Source organism: Nelumbo lutea, chromosome 1 (genome assembly GCF_056320005.1).
Source record: "Nelumbo lutea isolate HS-2025 chromosome 1, American lotus-T2T, whole genome shotgun sequence".
Lineage (NCBI taxonomy): Eukaryota > Viridiplantae > Streptophyta > Magnoliopsida > Proteales > Nelumbonaceae > Nelumbo > Nelumbo lutea.
The window spans coordinates 141,278,051-141,299,593 of record NC_142684.1 but is presented as its reverse complement, the minus strand read 5'-3'; positions in this window follow the sequence as shown (position 1 = coordinate 141,299,593).

The window sequence follows — 21,543 nt, the reverse complement described above, 5'->3', positions numbered from 1 at the left end:
ACAATAGCTCGGCAGGCTGCAAGGAGATCTGCCTGACATTCGTGCCTGCCTGACATCCGTACCTACCGGATCTAGTGGCAGGGCTCGGATCCCTTGCCAGGCGGCGTTCTGCTTGCCAGGCGGTGTTCTGTTTGCCGTCTTTGAAAATCATGGTGCGCTTGTCGAGTCCGTACCTAGCAACAGTAGCCTATGGAAGCAACCTGCACCTGCCACACCGGCCCTGGCAGTAACGGCTAGGGCAGTGGCGGTTATGCCAGATATGGCTGAGCTCCGGTATAAAAGAACCCCAACCCTCACGAGGCAAAGGTATTGAAGCTAGCATTTTCAGGACTCTTAACTCTCTACATCTTCTTCGAGTTTTCCCCAGAGTTATAACTTAGACATCGAAGTGTTCCCTCCAGGAGAGCTCCCCAAGAACCCTTCACCTTCTTCTTCCTCTCAGGTGTCGTCCATCACAGCTAGGAGCCAACTCTCAGCCAGCTAGGAGTGCCCAGATTGTGCAGCATCATTTGGCGCTATCTGTGGGAACGCTTCAAAAGGCCTTCCTCTAACTTCTGTGAAACTTCCCTCAAAGAACTCACCATCACCATGGCTTCCTCCAGCAACTCCGGACGCCGGAACACCCCAGAGGAACAACTCCAAGTACCCACCGTCACCATCGGGCAGTTCACTGTCCCTCTCTCCGTGGATGGGGTACCTAGTATAAATGTGCCCCTGACGGTGGCTCCCGTGACCATTCCATTACCCTCTACCATTGGAACAACCTTTGTTGAACCCACCATCCTCCCTCTGATGGCCAGCCAAAGTCAGTTCAAAAAGCTGATGCAATGCATGCGAGCCATGCAGGGCCAAAATGCAATAGTTCTAGCAACTTCAGTTCCACCAGCAGCAAGTGTTGCACCAAGTGTCCCAGTATCAATATCAGCAACAATTTCCTTCATTCCTTCCCCGACATCTGGCTGCGCAGCCGACCAAGCCTCACCACAATAGTGAACTCCCTTCCCGTTGAGGAGAGACCTCGGCATCGTCTCATGGAAGGAAGGAAAGGCTCCCTACCCCCGCCTCACGGCTTGTAGTCAGGACGGGGCCTCCCAGCCGGTCAGGCCGGTGCCACCTCAGCATTCGCAGTTCGAACCTCTGCTTGTGGAGAACATGTTCCAAGTGCTAGCTGACGACCTAGAACAAGGTCCCTCTGTTCGCAGCTACCGACAGTCGTCTCTGCCTCTCCCTGGGCCCATCGAGCTCAATAACATCAAGGCCAGCAGCACCAACGCTGAGCCGGCCAAGACGCAGCGGAGACGCCGCCGAGCTCGCCGACCTGCCACCACCCACAACCTGCCCCGAGCTCAGAGGCAAAGTAGAAATAAGTTCGGAAGAGGTAAAAGCTACACCACTTCTTTCAGTTCCTAGAGCTCCTTGCTGTCCCCAAGCCAAGGGACTTCAAGCTCCCCCCACTGGACAAGTACAATGGGTCCTTTAACCCCAACGACCATGTCGACGCGTTCCAGTCCCAGATGCATCTGGCCAAGGCGAGCGAGTCTTGCATGTGTGTGGCCTTCTCCACTACTTTCAAGGGAGTAGCCCACACCTGGTACTGAAACCTCGTGTCGGGCTTAATAAGGAGCTGGGTACAGTTCGTGCAGGTCTTCACCTCTCACTTCGTCACCAGTAAGAGGTTCCCAAGGACCCAAGAAAGCCTCCTCGGCATAGTCCAGAGAGGAGAGTCCATTCGGAACTACATCAAGCAGTTTAATGACACTTGCCTGCAGATACCCGACCTAGACCCTACAGTTCGGCTCACTGCGGCCAAGCGGGCCATTACCCACAAGGAGTTCAGATGGCATGTGGTGGTCAACCAACCCAAGACCGTGATCGAGTTCCTCGAATTGGCAGATCGGTTCACAAGGATAGAGGAGGAGATCAACCTGAAGGGCGAGTAGGCCCTTGAAAAAAGAAAAAGGGAACCAGAGCCCCCAGCTCCAAGTGACAGCAAGAAGAAGAAGGACCTAGCTCGGGGGGCAAATCCAATCCAGCCTTTTCGAGCTTCGACAGCAGAAAGGGATTATACGCCCCTCAACACAAGGCGGGCCAAGATCCTCATGGCAATCAAGGACGCCCCATACATGAAGTGGCCACCTCGGCTTAAGGTCGATCCCAATGATAGGAATAAAAACTTGTATTGTAGTTTCCATAGAGATCACAATCATAGTACCGAAAACTGTAGGAACCTCTACGACGAGATAGAAGAGTTTATCCGTCACGGGTATCTAAGAAATTCTGTACAACATAATAATACTAATAATAAAGCAAGTAGGCACAAGGAGTAGGGAAAGGAAGCTTCTGAGTCCAACAAACAAGCAGAACAGTCGTAGAGGCAACCTCCCGACAAGAGACCAATTCGGGGGACCCTCCATGTCGTTGTCGGGGGATCAATTGTCGCGGGCTGCACTTCGGCAGCAGCTCGGTCATCAACCCACAAGGCCACCAGGGAAGAGCTTAACCCCCCAAAGCGGCCAAGGATGGAGGAACCAATCTTCTTCACTGAAGATGATGCGCGAGAGGTCCATTACCCCCATGATGACACACTCGTCATAAAGATCAAGATCAATGACTTCAAAGTCAGGCGCGTCCTACTCGATTCGGGCAGCTCGACAGGTATCCTCTTCAAGGCAGCCTTCGATCAGCTTCAGCTCCAAGAAAGCGACCTGAAGCCTGCAAACACTCCACTCGTGGGATTCAGTGGTGAGGAGGTTAGGACTTTAGAGAGAGTCACTGTACCTGTGGAGGTCGGCACCTGGCCCAGCATGGTAAGGCTCAACCACGAGTTCCTAGTGGTCGTGACCCCCTCCCCGTACAACGCAATAGTAGGTCGGCCCATCACCCACGCCCTATGAGCAATAGTCTCCACCTACCATCTGGCGATGAAGTTCTCTATAGACTTCGGAGTTGGAGTGACACAAGGTTATCAACTCAAGTCCCACAAGGGATACGTAGCCGCCCTCAAAGGAAAGGCCAAGGTAGCAGACAACCTTGAGCTAGAACGACATGTGGAGTAGTTCGCGGAGCGAGCCACACCTACCAAAGAGACCATTCCCGTCCCGGCTTCGGCAGAGAATCCAGCTCAGGTACTTCAGATCGGCGCTTCTATTGAGGAGCCCCTACAGTCTCAATTGGTAAGTTTCTTACTCGAAAGTTTAGATGTTTTTGCATGGTCAGCGACAGAAATGCCCGGCATAGACCCTAGCATTATAACTCATAGACTCAACACTGATCCTGTAGTTAGACCCATTAGACAAAGGAAATGCAACTTAGCCCCGGAGCGGTGGAGAGCAGTCGGCGAAAAGGTCGGGAAGCTCCTTGCTGCTGATTTTATCAAGGAGGTTCATTACCCGAGTTGGGTGGCCAACCCCATTCTGGTGAAAAAGGCCAACAATAAATGGCGCATGTGTGTCAACTACACCGACCTGAACCGAGCTTACCCAAAGGACTGCTTCCCACTCCCCAGAATCGACTGTGTAGTGGATGTGACCTCGGGGCACGAGTTGCTGAGCTTTCTGGATGCCTATTCGGGCTATAATCAGATCAGGATGGACCCAACTGATGAAGAGAAAACTGCTTTCATAACCGAGTTCGGCCTGTACTGTTACAAGGTCATGCCCTTCGGGTAGAAAAACATTGGGGCCACTTTTCGAAACTTGTAAACAAACTGTTTGAGCCAATGATTGACAAAAAAGTAGTGTTATGTAGACGACATGGTCATCAAGACCCAGTTTTCACACGATTTAATACAAGATTTACATTCAGTTTTTGAAATTCTGCGTAAATTTAATATGAAGTTAAATCCAAACAAGTGTGTCTTCGGTGTCACCTCGGGTAAATTCCTAAGATACATCGTTAACCGGCAAGGCATTGAGGCCAACCCGGACAAAATCAAGGCCATCCTAGAAATGAGACCACCCCAGAAGTTAAAGGAGGTTCAAAAGCTGAACGGCCGATTAGCCGCCTTGAGTCACTTTTTGTTCAAGTCAGCAGATCGTTGCCTGCTTTTATTTAAGGCCATAAAAGGCAAAGGCTTTGAATGGACCAAAGTATCAGCTCGCATTCGACAAGCTCAAAAGACACTTCGCCAGCATTCCAGTCTTAACCCGACCCGAAGTGGGTGATGTTCTAGAGCTATACCTCTCGGCAAGTGACGAGGTGGTCAGCTCGGTACTAATAAGAGAAGTAGATCGGGACCAACGACCCATCTATTATGTTAGTAAAGTGTTGCAGGGAGCAGAGACAAGGTACCCAGAGATAGAGAAGTTAGCCTACGCACTGGTTATAGTAGCCCGAAAGCTTCGCCCATACTTCCAAGCTCACACCATCATTGTCCTTGAACAAACCTCTAAGGCAAGTTTTGCTCAAGCCTGAGGTCTCGGGAAGGTTGACAAAGTGGGCCATCGAGCTCAGCGAGTACAAATTCCAGTATAAACCGCGGACTGCTATCAAGGCCCGACCCTCCCTGCAGATCGTAATGCCGCCAAGAGGGTAGAGCGTCAGGCAGCCAAATACGTCATAATAAATGGACGCCTGTATCAAAGATCTTACACGCTCCCCTACCTGCGTTGCCTGTGACCCTTTGAAGCTGAGCTCGTCCTCCGCGATACTCATGAGGGCTTGTGTGGTGGACACCTGGGGAGCAGAGCCCTCTCTCAGAAAGCACTATGGCAGGGGTATTACTGGCCAATGATGAAGGCAGATGCGACCGAGCTCGTCAAAAAATGCGACAAGTGTTAGAAGCATGCCAACATCCACCACAGACCTGCCGTTGACCTAAAGTACCTCACTAGCCCGTGGCCATTTGCACAATGGGGGATTGACTTACTTGGACCATTCCCACTGGCTATAGGACAAAGGAGGTTCCTAGTGGTGGCAGTTGACTATTTCACAAAGTGGGTCGAAGCTGAACCCCTCGCAACAATCACAGCTCGGAATGTGTAGAACTTCTTTTGGAAGAACATAGTGTGTCATTTTGGATTACCTCGAGTATTGATCTCAGACAATGGTAAGCAGTTCGAAGACATTAAATTCCAAAACTGGTGCCGAGACATGGGGATTCAACAGAACTCCACCTCAGTGGCGCACCTTTAGGCAAATGGTCAGACAAAAGTCACGAACAGAGCTATTCTCCGCGGACTAAAGGCGTGACTGGACCGAGCTAAGGGACTATGGGCAGACAAGCTGCCCAGTGTATTATGGGCCTATCGTCCCACAGAAAAGACTGCTACAGGAGAAACCCCCTTTAACCTTACCTATGGAACCGAAGTAGTCATTCTAGCTAAGATCGAAGTTCCCTCGCTGAGAGTAGAAGCGCATGATGACAGGGCGAATGAAGACGAGCTACGAACCAACCTCGACTTGCTTGAAGAAGTACGAGACCTCGCATACATCAGGACCGTGACCTACCAGCAAAGGGTAGCTCGGTACTATAACGCCAGGGTCAAAAAGCGGACTCTCCGTGTTGGCGACCTGGTTCTCCGTAAGGTTATGGTGCCTGAGTCCGGTGTTGGCAAGCTCGACCCAAACTGGGAAGGACCCTATCGAGTAAAGCGAGTACTCGAGGAAGGAACGTATGAGATCAAAACCTTGGAAGGGGAACAAGTACCTCGGGCATGGAATATTGTCAACCTAAGGCTGTATTACCTATAAATAACTGAGTAGACCACGAGTCACTCTTAGGGCTTAAGGGCCAAAATGTCGAGCTAACAAAGACCTCGACGCAATAAAACTCCGAGAGCAGGCCACGAGTCTCTTAGGGCTCAAGGGTCAAAATGCTGAACTAACAGACTCCGGCATAATAACCTAGCCACCTTTATGACACAAACAAATTTTAAGGGGCCACCACAGTACATGACGTATCGAGGGCACAAGCAGACCGGCAAATTCCGCGACGCTTAGCTCACCTCGGCAGACAACTAGAAGACAATTCGGGCATATGCCTTACTATGCTTTACCTTGCCTTACTGTGCCTTACTATGATGATATTACCCATAAATCATCGAATTGAGTAGTTCACGAGTCGCTCCTAGAGCCTAAAGGCCAGCACGTCGAGCTAACTGAAGACCTCGGTGCTATGCATGACTTAACCGTCTCGCCAGCATAGGCTTAGTATGCCAAGGACAAAGGCATCTTGGGTACAAACTCCCTAACGCTTAGCCTACCTCGATATACGCTGATAGGGGTAAAAACCAACCTAAGTAGCCAAGTATACAGGTCGGGCACATGCCCTACTATGTCCCCCTCGGCATATGCAGTGAAATCTTATGGTCACTCTTACCAAGTACAGGGAAACAGTTCGGGGTGACAACGGTAATGGGACGCCCACCTCAAGAACTAAACTCGCTAGCTCGATAGCTCGGGGTAAGACAAACACTTCGGCAGAAGAGAATCACACAAACACTTAATAGAATATGTACTTTCATTACATAATATATGCTTCCATTACAAAAACCTCAGTACAAAGGATCAAGAAAAGGAGAAAGTAAAATTGAGCTCGCAGGCCCAGGGTACAAGGAGCACACAACTACTTTGAAAGCTTGTCGACTTCACTCAGAGCCTCTTCGGGGGTGTCAGCCAGGTCGGTAGCACCAACCTCCTCATCGCCGCCCTCCTCTTCGGAGTCTGGGTCGTCCATGGCCTAGCGGGCCATGTCGTCTGTGATCCTCCAGGTGGTGATGGCACTTGTGTCGAGGTCGGGGTATGTATGCCTTATCAACCACCTGTTGAGCTTAAACCCCCTATGGTAGACCTACAACATCACATCGTCAAACCTAGATGATTTGACATAGTCGATGACGGCCTGGACCTTCGTCTCCCGGAGAGCTTGATCGAAGATCTTGGTCTTCTCCTTAATATCAGCTTTGAGGTACTCTACCTCATTTTCCAGGGCCCCCTTTGCTTCCTTAAGCTCCTGCACCTCGAGCTGCGAAGCCTTCTGACCCACCTTGAGGCTCTCCACATCGAGCTTTAAGGCCTCCTGGCCTGCTCTGAGCCCGTTCACCTCAGCCTTCAGCCTGTCCCTCTCGTCGGCTAGCTCCTCTTTCTCTGACAGTAGAGCTTCAATGAAGCTTTTCTGAGCTGCAGCGTCACCTTCCAATTGATGGTTCTTACACTGATCTGCCCTCATATCAGTATGAGCTGCGTGAGATGACTCCTTAGCAGCCAAAGCCCATTGCATATGTCTGTCATACTAAAGGGTCAATGAGTGCACGACGGTGTTCACCTAAAAAAATGAGGTTGGTCAGTACCAAAGAGAAGAATGAAAGAATGGGAAAATGATGATTCTTAGAGTATGAACTCACGACCATAGTGTGGATTGCAGCACGGGCCCCTAGCTGACCAGGGGTGAGATTGGCCCAGTCTGTAACCTCTGCGGGGTAGACATCCCCTTTACTTTTTTCAAGGCTACACTAGGGGATCAGGATGCTCTCCTCCTCCTCCTGGCTCCCCGAGCTAGACACCATCATCTCAGCAACACGATGAGCCGATTCTTCGAAAGCCTTGGCAGCAACCCCAACTGGCTCAGTGATCGGCTCTACCGCCACCTTAGGCTCTTGAGATGGCAAGTCCCCTTCCAAATCTATCACTGGAGGGGCATTAGGGAGCTTGGGTTCCGAGATGGGAGCCTGTAGGAGCTCGGGCTCCGAGACGGGAGCCTGTGGGAGCTCGAGCCCCGAAGAAGGACCTTGTGGGAGGTTGGGTTCCGGGGGGGGTGTACTTGGAGGCTCTATGCGCGGCTTCTTGGCGGATCACTTCTTCCTTTTCTTCATTTGGCGAAGGAGCCTCTGGCCGGTAATCCTCTCTTCTTCCATTGGACCTGCAATAGAGCTCGGCGTCAGTAAACTTGAAAACACTTAGCTGATTAAGCAAGACGCCAAGGTAAAAATAGACCTACCTGGGCTCAAATCGGCCTAAATGAGCTTCTCTTCAGCAATGTACTCTTTGTGATTGAACCCGACTTGAGCCCATGAGTGGAGTGTTTCCCTCGTCTTCCGATCGAGAATAATGCTGGGGTCTTGGGTAGCCACTCTCCAGCTAGTAAGGAAGGGCCACCCCGTGTTGCTCCGGACTACAAAGTAGTCCTGCTTCTAGGCCAGGACCTTGCTTGGGAGTTTATGTAAGAATTTGAAGCCCGGGCGAGGGGACAGATAGTAAGTCCGCCTGTGATCGGGGAGAACACCTGAGGCGCTCTTCTTTATTGGCAAAATGGAGCAAAGGATATCTATATCTAGGGGAACGTTGTATTCGAAACAAAGGGAGATAGTCCCGACCACGTTTTGGATAGAGTTTGGGTGGAGCTGGTCCAGCGTGACGTTAAAGCATCTCAACACCTCGGAGATAAGGGGGTGAAGAGGGAAATGAAGCCTGCCAACGAGTTGCTCCCTAAAGACCACGATCTCATCTAGACCGTGCTCCCAAGGGAAGTTGCCAGTAGGAAGACTATATGTGTATTCCTGAGGTAGGTTGAAGTGCTAGATGGTGTGCTGAAGTCTCTCCAGCGTTATAGTGGATGGACCGAACTGATCTGGCACCCGACCTCGATGGGAGGTGGATGCCAGCCTGCCCGAGGTCACCCGTGCCTCTTGGGAAGGCTGGGCAACAGTGGGGTCACCTTGACCCGAGGTACCCACCTTGGGCTCGTCTAAGAGACTATCCCCACTAGACATTGAATGAAATGAACTGAAAAGAGAGAAAGGGAGGCTTGGGGACTCACCAAGGAAAAGTGCAATAGAACTAGAATTGGACGAGTTAGAAGACCCGAGCTAAAGACTCCAGACGCGAGCTCAAGCTAGACAAAGGATACTTAGTGGCAGAAGAAAAACCAGGGTTCCCCACTATTTATAGCCGCTAGGCCCAGGCGCCAACGGTCAAGATCAAAGCAATCTGATGGTTCTCGAGAAAACCGGTTGTGAGGCTCTTGAGGTGAAATCAGTTTACCGCATTTTTTGGCGTCTGCGAAGTCCAAATTGCGTAACATCCGCGTGTGAGTTGTACGTGGCCCGAGTTTTTTCCTTCCGAGTGAACCGAGCGCCAGACCGGCCTGCCCAACGGGTTACCTGACAGGGTGGCATAAGTGCCGAGCCAAATCCACCCGGGTCATCATGAACTCCCCGCGCTGGGTCAACACCCCCAGCACGGGTAGTAGGGGGCAATTGATGGAGGGTGATTTGGCTCGACCTCGTAGCACAGGGACACGTGTGCGTGACCTGGCTGGACAAACAGCTCAGCCTAACAACACAACTGTAACTCGATGGGAGGGACCCGTCGAGTCCAACATTGGTCACTCGACGGGTTAAGTGACTCGCCGGGGACTAGCGCCCGGCTAACCTTGACTCCCACCAAATGTGGGAGATCCTGAACTCCTCTCAGGGCTCGAGCTCCCCTTGAGACCCAAGCTCCTCCTAAGGGGCCCCGAGCTCTCCCTTCCTAAGAAGGGAGCACCCCAATTTTTGGCTAAGTGTCCCGAGGGAGAAATACCTCGGGGCAGCACCGTCGAGACTCCTGTTCGAACTTGGTAAAGGCCCGTCTCCAGTGCGGGCACCTCGGCGTACAATAGCTCGGCAGGCTGCAGGGAGATCTACTTGACATCCATACCTACTGGATCCGGTGGCAGGGCTCAGATCCCTTGCTAGGCGGCGTTCCACTTGGTAGGCAGTGTTCTGTTTGTCGTCTTTGAAAAGCGTGGCGCGCCTGTCGAGTCCGTACCTGGCAACAGCAGCCTGTGGCAGCAACCTGCACCTGCCACACCTGCCCTGGCAGTAACGGCTAGGGCAGTGGCGGTTATGCCAGATATGGCCAAACTCCGGTATAAAAGAACCCCAACCCTCACGAGGCAAAGGTATTGAAGCTAGCATTTTTAGCACTCTTAACTCTCTACATCTTTTTTGAGTTTTCCCAGAGTTCTAACTTAGCCATCGGAGTATTTCCTTCGGGAGAGCTCCCCGAGAACCTTTCACCTTCTTCTTCTCAGGTGCCGTCCATCACAACTAGGAGCCAACTCTCAGCCAGCTAAGAGTGCCTAGATTGTGCAGCATCAGGCACCATAGTTATAGACCCAAAAAAGTGTATCAGTCACCCAAAGCGCATATACATACAAAGTGCGTGTATTGGGTGTATCAGATATTTTGAACCTTTTGTGGTTGAAATTTGAATATATCATTTTGATGGTTGAGATTGTCCCAAGAGCTTATTTTGATGGGTATAGTTAAAAGAGGTAGTAAGACAAATGAATTAATGAAAATGATGTAAAAACAATAATAGTTATCTAATCTAGAGAAAAAAGAATATAGACAATATAAGTGGAGGTAGGTAGAACTAAGTACTTTGATTATTGTGGAGAAGGTGATGATAATAATAATGGAGTAGAGTTAGTTATAAAGGGGAAGATTAAATAAGTATTATATGAGCAATAGTAGAGCATTCTAGCTTTGCTACAAAATAAAACATGTACAAAAGGCTATATAACGTAACAAAAGTGAATAGTGAATACACTACGCAATGCATAGATTAAATAGAAATTTGATTAGGTTTGGATTGACAAATTTGAGTTATGACATCAATTTGGGTATTGGCCTGGGTCATGTGTAGGCTTGATTCTTAACTTATATAAAGGGAGGTTTTAATTTTAATTGGTAGCCTTGGCAAAAGAATATATTAAATCGAAGAAATTTGTGGTGGGATGCAAGAGGCACTTTTATTCCGAGAAGTTTCTTAACATAAAAGGGTAAAATATAAAGACCTTCCCTAAAGTTTCATTTTAACAAATAGTTTTGAAAAATCCTACAGTTATCTCCCTTCTATCATTGTCTCAATTCATTATCAGGAAAAAAAATATTATTGTCTCCATAATAAAGACTTTGAAATTACAAAATTATGCTTAATATTTATTAGGAAATCTTTTAATATAATCAAAATGCCAGATTTTCCCTTTTAGACTTCACTCAATCATAATGAGTTTTCAAAATTGAATTATTTTACTCTTTAATTTGACCCAGGAATTTTTTTTTTTAGTTCAAAATTAAAAGATTTTTGCAGTATTTTAGTAATCTCCATCTAAATTGATAGACATAAGGGTAAAATGGGTATTTTAAAAAATTAATGCATTAGGCCAACATTTTCTAGCTGGGACAATGATGGAAGGGAGGTAACTTCCGGATTTTTCAAAACTACAAGGGAGGTTTTTATATTTTACCCCCCCCAAAAAAACAAAACATTCTCATTTTCAAATGGCAGAAAAAAAAGGCACGAAAAAAATAGTGAGAAATACCTGAATTTTTTTTCTTTTTTGTGACTTTGGTTGCTGCCTTGTCGGTTTCATTCACAATGCAAGAATGTTGATGCTTTTGCAACAAATTGCCACTAGTCACCAGTTTTGTTCGCTGTCGTCCAAGGTTATATTCATTCCATCTCAAAGACACATTAAATGAAGATTGGAAAGAAAAAGAAGAGTTAGAGAAGTGTTGCAAACTGTAAGAGAAAAAGAGGGAAACACAAAAGAAAAAAATGAAACCTTAGGTTGGAATGTTGAATAGGTAACTTAGGACATGAATGTCTTTTTAAAATATTTGTTATTTTTGTTTTATATCAATCATGAATCGTTGTCCAGATTGAGTGGTTTGACAATTAGTCATTTAGACTGGTCAAGTAATTGGGCCAATTTTTGGATTAAACAGTTTGACCACCCAGGTAAATAACATTTTTAGAACCTTTGATATATCCCATTATATACATCTTTCTTGTAGCAAATCCACCCCATAGTGGGAGGCGTGTGTAGAATTAGCATGGGAAACAATAGCAATAAGAAAGATGGTGGTGGTGGTGGTTGATTATTTTTAAAAGAACCATTGAAGAAACGTCAAAGATACGCAATCACACCCCACTTACAACAAGATAAGAGATTAGTAAGATAGGAAGGGTTAGCAAAATAAACAAATGATTTGGAGTTCCTATCTAATATTAATTAATAGATCATCTAGATGGCTAATAGTAATTAATAGGTCTGAGGAGAATATTTTGATGGCTAAAATTTAAAGGAAAAGATGAAGCCTACTACCAAATGGTGAAAATGATATTCCACATAGAAAATTTGAAAGTAGTGATGATGTTTGGTTTTGTTTAATGAATCGAAAGAATTTGTAAAGTCTATCACATGAAGCTATACTTCATCATTTAGCATAAGATCCCATTGATTTGACACCTATTTCCTTTATCTACTATTTTCTTTTTCTCTACTTCATCGAATACCTCATCCCCTTAAACCTCCAATGGTAGTGGAATTTGATGTCAGGTCTCTTCTTCTAGAAAAGATTTGGCACTTCTTTAACGGACTAAATCATTGATTTGATATAAATGTATTACATCAATCCATTAAATTAATTAGTTGAAATCCATGGTATATCACTTGGATGTGAGATTAACTACTACTCAATCAAATAGCCTAGATTTTTTGTTGAATTAATACATTATTTGGATTAGGAAGAAAACTCAATTTTTTTAGTATTTAGCTGAGAGAGCAAGAGGATCTCTATTATATCAAGTAGGCAAAGAAGTCCTCCTAAAATCAGTAATCACAATCATTCCAGCTTATGCTATGTCTTGTTTCCTAATCCCCTAAAAAAATTTGTGGTTCCATGTCAAAGTCACAAAAATCCTTTTGGTGGGGCGACAAAGAAAGTGTATAGAGTGCTAAGATTCAGAGACCCTTTTGCTTTGTTGGAAAATGTTGCTTGGAGATTGTGCTTTGGACTCAGATTGGAAGGAGTACAAATGCAAATGTATAGAATGCAAAACCTTGTATTTTGTATATATTTGCATTGTACATATTTGTATTTGCACTCCTTCCAAACTAAGCCTTAATGACTTTAATCTTTGGCAAAAGTAATCAAAGCAAAATATTTTCCCAACATCATTTTCTAAAAGCAAATCCAAATGGTAGAGATTCTTGGGGTTGAAGGAGTGTAATGGAGAGAAAAATGGTTCTTAGTAAAGGAATCCTTTGGAAAGTAAATAAGGGAACTAGAATCAGTGTGAAGAATGATCCTTGGATTCCTAGAGTTGAAGATTTCAAACCTCATGGTCTGAGTCTAGCCTCTTCTCTAAATCTTAAAGTTGTTGATCTTATGGATCAGTCTAGAAGATGTTGGGATGTAGTAATGGTTACCCCTGGCGGCTCAGGAACCGGCTCCAGCCAGGGCGGCTCATACCACTCACCCACTTCCCGCTGGGGGCCAATCCCGAGCCGCCTTGGCGTGACTTTGGGCCGCCGAGGCTACTATTGGAGATAGGGCAAATTAGGGGCAGTACTCCGGATATCATGGAAGATATTTTGAGTACTCTACCCAATAGGAGCGAGAATTGAAGAATCAAAACTGGACCTAATCCAACGGATTGAGAATGTAGTCAAAGAAGGGGCAGTCATCAAATCAACTATGTTGATTTGAGTTTAATGACTAAATGGATCATTGATTATCAAGACGATGAGCACCCCCCAAATCTATGCTATATCCTAAAACTGCGAAGAAAACTACAGGACAATAAGCAACAGCTTGAGCACGTCAGCGCGTAAGCATGCGAAGAACAATTGGGGCCTATGCTATGGTGTCCTAAGGAAGCTAACAAGGTTGCCCATATGGTAGCTAAATTTGGTTTGAAGAAAAATCTCTGGTGGTTTGTTGTTGCTCCTCTTTGTTGTTCCGTTGAGATCAAAGAAGATTTGGAATCTGTTAGTGTTTTAAGTTGGTGAGTTGGGTTTTTGTTTTCTTTTTTTTCTTGTTTTGCTATTGTTTCCTTTTTCTCTATGGTGTTATTTGGTTGTTTTGTCTATGTTTCTTCTTGGTTGTTAATGAGTGCGGATTTGGCCCTTCAATGACATTGTGACACATGGCATCTCAGAACATTAGGTGATACCCGGAACCACTTAGGCAATAACTTGTCAAGTTGACGGTGTTCCGAATTGGCGACCTGGTACAGGCGCTGATCTAGCGACCTGGCACTGACGCCGACCTGACGACCAACCTTTATGTTGAACTAACGACCTAATTAGCAGGACAACAGCTCAGCCTGACACGCCAAGTCCGCAACGAACGAGCTCGGATAACCAGACCACCTCAGGACAAGTCTACCTCGGCGCACGGTCACATTAGGACTACCTCGGTCCCAAGGCATTTCAGCATTCATATCAGGATGGATATAAAGAGCATGAGCTCAGGCAATGTTGACCGACCACTGCATGGAAACCCCATAAATCTCGTCACTGTACTCTGCGTCTTACGGGATCGTACCTTGTAATAGCTAAATATCATATCCCCACTCCCCGATTCAGGCGGAACGGTCAGCCTCACCGGTTGGTAGCATTATCCCCAACTAACATGGAAACGGATCCTGTCGCAGCGAGAATTCCGGAACTACTCCACCGAACCCGCAAAGACTCTAGTATATAAAGGTTTCACCGCTTAGGGGTGAAGAGGAGGCATAATCTCTGCTCTCTAGTTCTTTCACAATCTAATATCATTTTCAGTTTGCAACCAAGTGCTAACTTAAGCATCAGAGCGATCCCGTCGGGTAAACAACCCCGAGTTGTTTGATTCATCTCTTGTAGGTTCATCGAGCCCATTGTTGCTGGTAGCCAAATCATCTCCTATAGGGAGCAACCGGATTGCTCTACATCAGTTGTGTTAATGGAATGTCTTCTTACAAAAAAAAAAAAAAGAAAAGATTTTGTGCACCAGTTGAACATACTACATTAGATTAAATATCGATACATCATTTGTATGGTTAAGACCAATCAATTAATCTTAGGATGTCATTTTTATCGTTTAAGTCTTGAGTTTTATTTGGTACATTACTTTATATAAACTGGAACTAGATTTTTTTTTTTTAAATTACTGGTGTGATATTCAAGATAAGGGTGTCAATGGATCAACTTTTTTTTTTTTTCACTTCAATTGAACCCATTTGGATTAATTTGTATGGATTTAGATTAAATTGGGTCCCGTTCATTTGTAAATGGACTCATGTTGAGTTGAATCAAATTGGACCCAATCCGATCCAATTGGCACTCCTATTTCACTTCCATGATCTATATTAATTAGCTAAAACATTTACATCCTATATTAATTAGCTTATCAACTAGCTTATCAGCTAAAACATTTACATACTTCCATGATCTATATCAACTAGATACGTGGTTAAAAAGATCATGGTCAAAATTATCTCTCTTAGGTCCCCACTTGTTTTAATTTATTTGGGTAAATGAGTTTATTCGGGCAAGTGCTTTCTAGAAAAAAGTTTCCCAAGTAAGTTTGATTCAAGCATTCTTGTGTGGTGTAACTTATCCAAATAAGGAGAGAGGCAAGAGGGGGATAGCATTATTGGTGGGGTGGGTAAGCAACTTACCCCCCCTCAAGGAGGGTATCGGTTAGCCAAGTAACTGATACTCTTCAAAAAATTTGCTTACCGTGGAATCCATTATAGTGGCATATGAATGTAGGGATCGTGATCAATTACCCAATTGACCACCTTATCCCCTATAGAATACTGACAAACTATCAGGGCCTTAATGCTATTAAATGGACAAAACATGAAACAATATTACACAAAATTTGATGATAGCATTCACATAATGTGCATATATGGACGTATACCATCTAATGGAAACCAAGAGGGTCACCTAATTGTTTTTGTTTATGCAAAAAAGCTCTACATCATCATCAACTTGGCTTAAAAAATAATTACCAAAAAAAAGCTTTGCTTAAAAAATTAGTACATACAATGTGGATTCTAGAAAATCTGGAGAAGACCAGTTGGTTGAAAACAATATAAAGCAAAATTAGCTAACCTATGTATTGCCATTTTAGTCACATGTCAAATTTCATTCAGGCGAGATAACATACTTCTGCAATTTAGCAATAATAGTGTTAATGCTCCATTGTGAATCAATAAAATCCACCAAAAGTAGCCGCATTGCCTTTTTTTTTATATTTAAACAAGAACTAATCTAGGGAACCGACAACCTGAACTATCTATAAGGTTTAGGTTTTCCAATGTCCGAGGAATGTTGTGCATCGCTTTCAATAACCACATTGTGCAACCTTGTGAGCAAAATTAGTTCCATGATAAAACGCCAATACTTCCACTTCTAGAGATGAACATTTAGATGGTGTTCTATATGATTTTTTCTTATTATTAGTTTAAAAAATCATCTAGTTTGAAAATAGATTGTTTCTTGAAACAAAAATACATAAAAATGTTCTTGGATGTCTATGTATTTTTTGTTTTGCATTGTGTTCTAAAACAGAATCAACTTGTTTTTCCCTTTAAAAAGGAAAACAGAATTCAAGAACATGATTTTATTTTTCTGATAATGTGGTAATTTCAAAAGCAAATGAAAACAAAAACATTCATGCTATAGAATGCCCATGTAGGTATTAGGACAACTTTGAGGAAGAGATGGTAGCGATGATGATCATGGAAGATGATGTCAACACCATTCAAAGCTCCCTCCCTATAGCTCCTTCAACGTTTGTTTTGATGGTATATTAATCTCGAGTTTCTTCATACAATTTAGAGGTTGATCCCATCCCAACCAAATTCACTTTTGCATAGCATGTAATCTGAGTATGCTTAGGCTTGTCTAATAATAAAGCTCTGCAGATAAGCCACATGGCTAATCTGATAATCATATGAAAATATAAAATAAAATAATATGGGGGCTAAATATTGTACTCTTGAAAAATAAGGGCAGCCCCCTATAATTTACCACATAATCCTTTTCGTTTTCTTTAGTCAAAGGATATAAAGAATGCTTACATGAAAGAGTGAATGAGGACCTGTTTCACTTGTTTTATAATTCTACAAAGACAGATGAAATGATTTAAGAGATAAAAGGAAATTTTAAGGCAAAAAAAATGATCAATGTCAAGGAACCCATCTATGGGCCTTCATCTATTCCTTTGTTTATCGAGTTGTGTTGTAGCGGAAAAGGGACTGCCATGTCTACACTACAAACACTTGTAGGTATCCTTATCTTAATCAAAAGTTTGAAAATATGAATGGCTAGAATTGCTTGAAGGAGTATTCAGTCTAATGTGGGATATGAGGTTGATGTAAAAGGCTTCAATGCAATCATATTTATTTTAATAAAAGATCGTACTTGATTAGATGTCATCATTTTATCAATGAAAATGTAAAAGGGGGTTCAATTATTTAGAAATCGAAATGTAGTAATTCCCTTCCTGTCATCACTTAGCATCTATATCAATATTAAATAAAGGAAAGAGGGGGGCCAAGTATCCCCTCACTTCAATTCTTGCATCGACATCTTTCTCTCATTTTTCATACATTTACTTATTTATTAGAAGAGCCCCCTTGTAATGTAAGGGCCCATGTTAAAAGATGACTATATTTTAGAGTAATTATAGGCTTCTATATAGTGAGGAAATTGAATTGATTGTTAGTAATTCATATTTTATGTTATTTATTTTTTAAATAAAAAACACCAATTTCTAAGGGAGAAAAGAATAGAGAGAGAGAGAAGGCTGACATACACAATTGCATTTTAGAATATAGTAAAAAAATTGAAATTAAATTATTAAGATATACTCCCTTAAATCTTAATTTTCTATAATAAAATTCATCATTGCTCCTACCCAACGTGTGTTTTTTCTTGGACAATGTTCAAATTTGGAGAAAGAGACAACAACAATAAATCTAGAGAAAAGTTTTTTGCTCAAATTAAAGCTTCCAAAATATTAGTTTACATGGATTGTGAGGGTAATATCCCCCTCTCCATCCATCTTAGTATGGATCAAATGAATGTGTGATGTGTCAAACCTATCATACATATGGTTTGATTACACATTATGGGAAGTTGTAGACTACTATTTGTTTAGGTGAATAAATAAGTGGACCTGGAATTCCAAGAAGATAGTCTCGGCAATCTAGACAGGCATGATGAAATGTAGGTAGTTTTTATTCAAAGGAAGTTGATGGAATGTGGGGAATGGGTGGAGTATCAATGCTTTTCTCTATCCATGGTTTCCCGTCTCTGGCAAGATCCTGCCTTATATTGAGCAAAGTTGCATGAAGGTAGCCTACTGAAGGGATTAGAGATCCATCATATGGATGGTCGAATCCTGCAGGTAGGTTGGGCAAAATTTCAAAAATTTCCTCTCCCCTCATTTGGGAATCACATTCCCTGTTTTAGAAAATCTGCATTTTCAATGATCAATCTTGAACCATAAACCGAACCAAATCTGAAACCAGAAGCAGGAGAGGGATATACCTGGTACGGAGAAATAGTATCTCCCAATGGAAGTGTTCACGCCCAAGGAAGGAACCAAAAATTGCTCCCATTGAAGATGACACAGTGTAGGATGGAGCAGAATCATCAATGTTCTTCCAATGAACTGAATCCTTCACAAGAATTTGTTGGAGGCTGTGAGTACAACTTCAAATCAGCCTTTGAGAAAGGCTGATATCAAGATCAAATCTTGATTGTTCCTGCTTAAAAGAGGAGATCGAACTGGCAGTAATGGCGACAATAGGAAGGAGGCGGCAAGGAGAAAATAGCTCAGTCTTACTGGGTGCTATGTTCTCTCTGATTTGAATGTGATGATCTTCTAAAGCTACCGCCCCCTTTCTCCTTTTATAACCTTAAAGGGATCAACTCCTAATCCCATTAGGAGTTGCTGATCCAAATCATATTTTGATTTGAATTCCCTTTAAGTGATAAGGATAGACCCTTACCTTATCTGCAGATTAGATCACCCCTCTCCTAATCTTATTAGGAGGTTTCCAGATCTGAATCTGTATTCAGATTTAGACTCTCTGAGTGGATAGGGTAAGACCCTATCTTATATGCTAATCTAATCTCAAATTTGCCCCTTTATTTAACTGATCAAATTAGCCCAGTTCAAAATGGACTTTAGGCCCAATAAGAGTATATGCTCACTTAGCCCTCCAAATTGTTGCCCAGTTGGGCTTCCTTGTATGACGTGAGACTCAAGTATTGATCTATACATCAGTCACAAGGGTTCGGCCCAGCCTTTGTTACAAGGCCTAGCTGAATTCACTGGAAAGCCCAATGAACCCCCTGAGCCCATCATATGGACTCTATGGGCCCAACACTTACACTAAGTTGTCCCTGGGCCAAGCCACCTTATAACACCTAAGGACTATGGGCAAATGCAAGATTAGCCCATCAGGTATTAACCTCAATGGTTTTACACTCAACCTCTCAGCCCATAATGATCAAACATTGCCTGACAAGAGAGGACCTCTCCCTCGGTTGCAAGGAACAGTATTGCACTCTCTACTCACATGGACCCCGGGAATTAAAACTCTTTTGCAAACATTTTGAAATCGTAATATATATATATATATATATATATATATATTTATTTATTTATTTATATCCGTATATAAAGTATATTTTGCAAAACAAATCTCAACGATTGAAATTGGCTACCGACAATCTTGGTTTCCATCAGAGAGAGTGCATCCCCGATCATTACCTTTGTCTGACAAATGGGCTAATCTTGTCACTATGATCACCCACTCAGATGAATTCTCATATTGTCTCAACATACCCAGGTTTTGACCCCGTCTAAGGATCTCACTAATTGGCATATCAAAGATAGCCCAATCCAACACCTAGTGCAGTGTCATAATCGAATCTAGGGGTCAGGTGTAACTTTTCAGTTTTGCCCACTAATCTCCAAGGTCTAGGGAAATGCTGAAAATCTGGTCCGATTCAGGGTTTCAAATAAACCTACACTACATGTGCTTTGGGTCTCACTCTGGTAGCTGAGACATGCCACCCCAACACTTGGCAGCACACCAGTGTCGCCTTAGCAGGATAAATCTCCCCAGACTTATCCAACAACTGTGAACATTCTAAACTAACACGAGTCTCATTAAGTGTCCAATTTAAGGGTATTACATAGAAATACACCACAAGAACATGAATCAAATATGCACTTTATTCATTTACAATAAATGTCATAAGTACATTAATCTGATAGTAACTAAGGGCATACAACTGTCTAATAGCTCCCACTTGCACTTAGGTCCAATCTGGTATAAGTTGGAGTCCCATACTTTCCATGTGTTTCTCAAACACTTTCTGTGTCAGTGGCTTAGTCAATGGGTCTACTACATTCTCTGCTGATACTACCCTTTGAATTAGGACGTCCCTTCTACCAACAATCTCCCGCAGTACACCACCTTGTCGGGAGCTTTTTATGAAGCAAAAGTTCAACTAGTTGTTGAGGCTATTGAGGTCGTCAATAGGACCCTTAGGGGATGCATCTTTCTATACATACAAGTCAATGGAGAAAATGCCAAATCCTTTGTTAAGCAAGCATGGTCCCTAGTGGATGAGTCTCATGTAGGGCATGATGATAGTGGGGGATGGGAGTTTATTTTCTCCAGTGTTGACAATATGGAGAAATTGCTTAATGGTGGTCCTTGATTTATTCAAACCAACTAGATGTTAAGTTGAAAAATGGAGGGATGCAAAGGTTAGTGAAAAAGTTAAAACCTTGGTATCAAAATTTGTGGGTCCAAATGCACTATATACCTAGGTGTTTCATTTCTAATCACCATTGCAACATGTTTAAAAGTGATTGGCTCTGGGTAGAATACAAATATGAGCAACCACTACGTTATCCAGTTTTCAAGAAGAATGTTACTCCATGCAATCATTTGTAGTTGGTGAAACATGGCTAAAGCTCTAATGAAGAGGATGAAAGTAAACTAGTAAAGCATAAACAAACCACTAAATCCACTATTCTTTAAGTAATATCCAAAGGTAAAGAAAAGCTTCACTTGTTAAAACTAAAGACTGAAGTAGGGTCTCAAGGTGACTCGTCCTCAAAATGTACGAGATTGCTATTGGAGAGTTAGGAATAGGTCAACTCATCGAGTGGAGATTCAAGGAAAAATGGAGAAAATCTTTAGCCTTTGGCTCAAATTCCAATGCTAAAAGGTGTACAATGGAGATTCCAGGTGAGCAGCTTGAAGCTTGTACCACTATGTCCGGGGGTTGGGCATGATAAATCCAATTAGAAGAGTTAAGAGAGATGGGGTAGACCTTTTAAATGTGAGGTCTCTTTAAAGGATCTTTTGAAAGGAAAAACCATGTTAATTAGCTAACTTAGAGAAGCAGAGATTATCAAATAAATCGGTGAAGCCCAAATATCCAAGAAACTCAAAAAAACCAAAGTTGGGCTCATTAGAGATTGGATATCCTCAATAAGGTTTGAAGTTGCGAACTTAGATGCTGAGAAAATTGTCAGCACCCCCATTAATGCTTCTGTCAATTAGCTAATATCATTTAAGCACTCCATTTCGACAGACCCTTATAACTTGGCAAACCTTGACTTGTTCACTCAACTAGAGGATTCAATTTGGTGAAACAACTGGGAGCCACTCCTAGACCAGCAACAACAACTAACAACTCTTGCCACTCTCCTTGTTAAGGTATTCTATTATTTCTACACA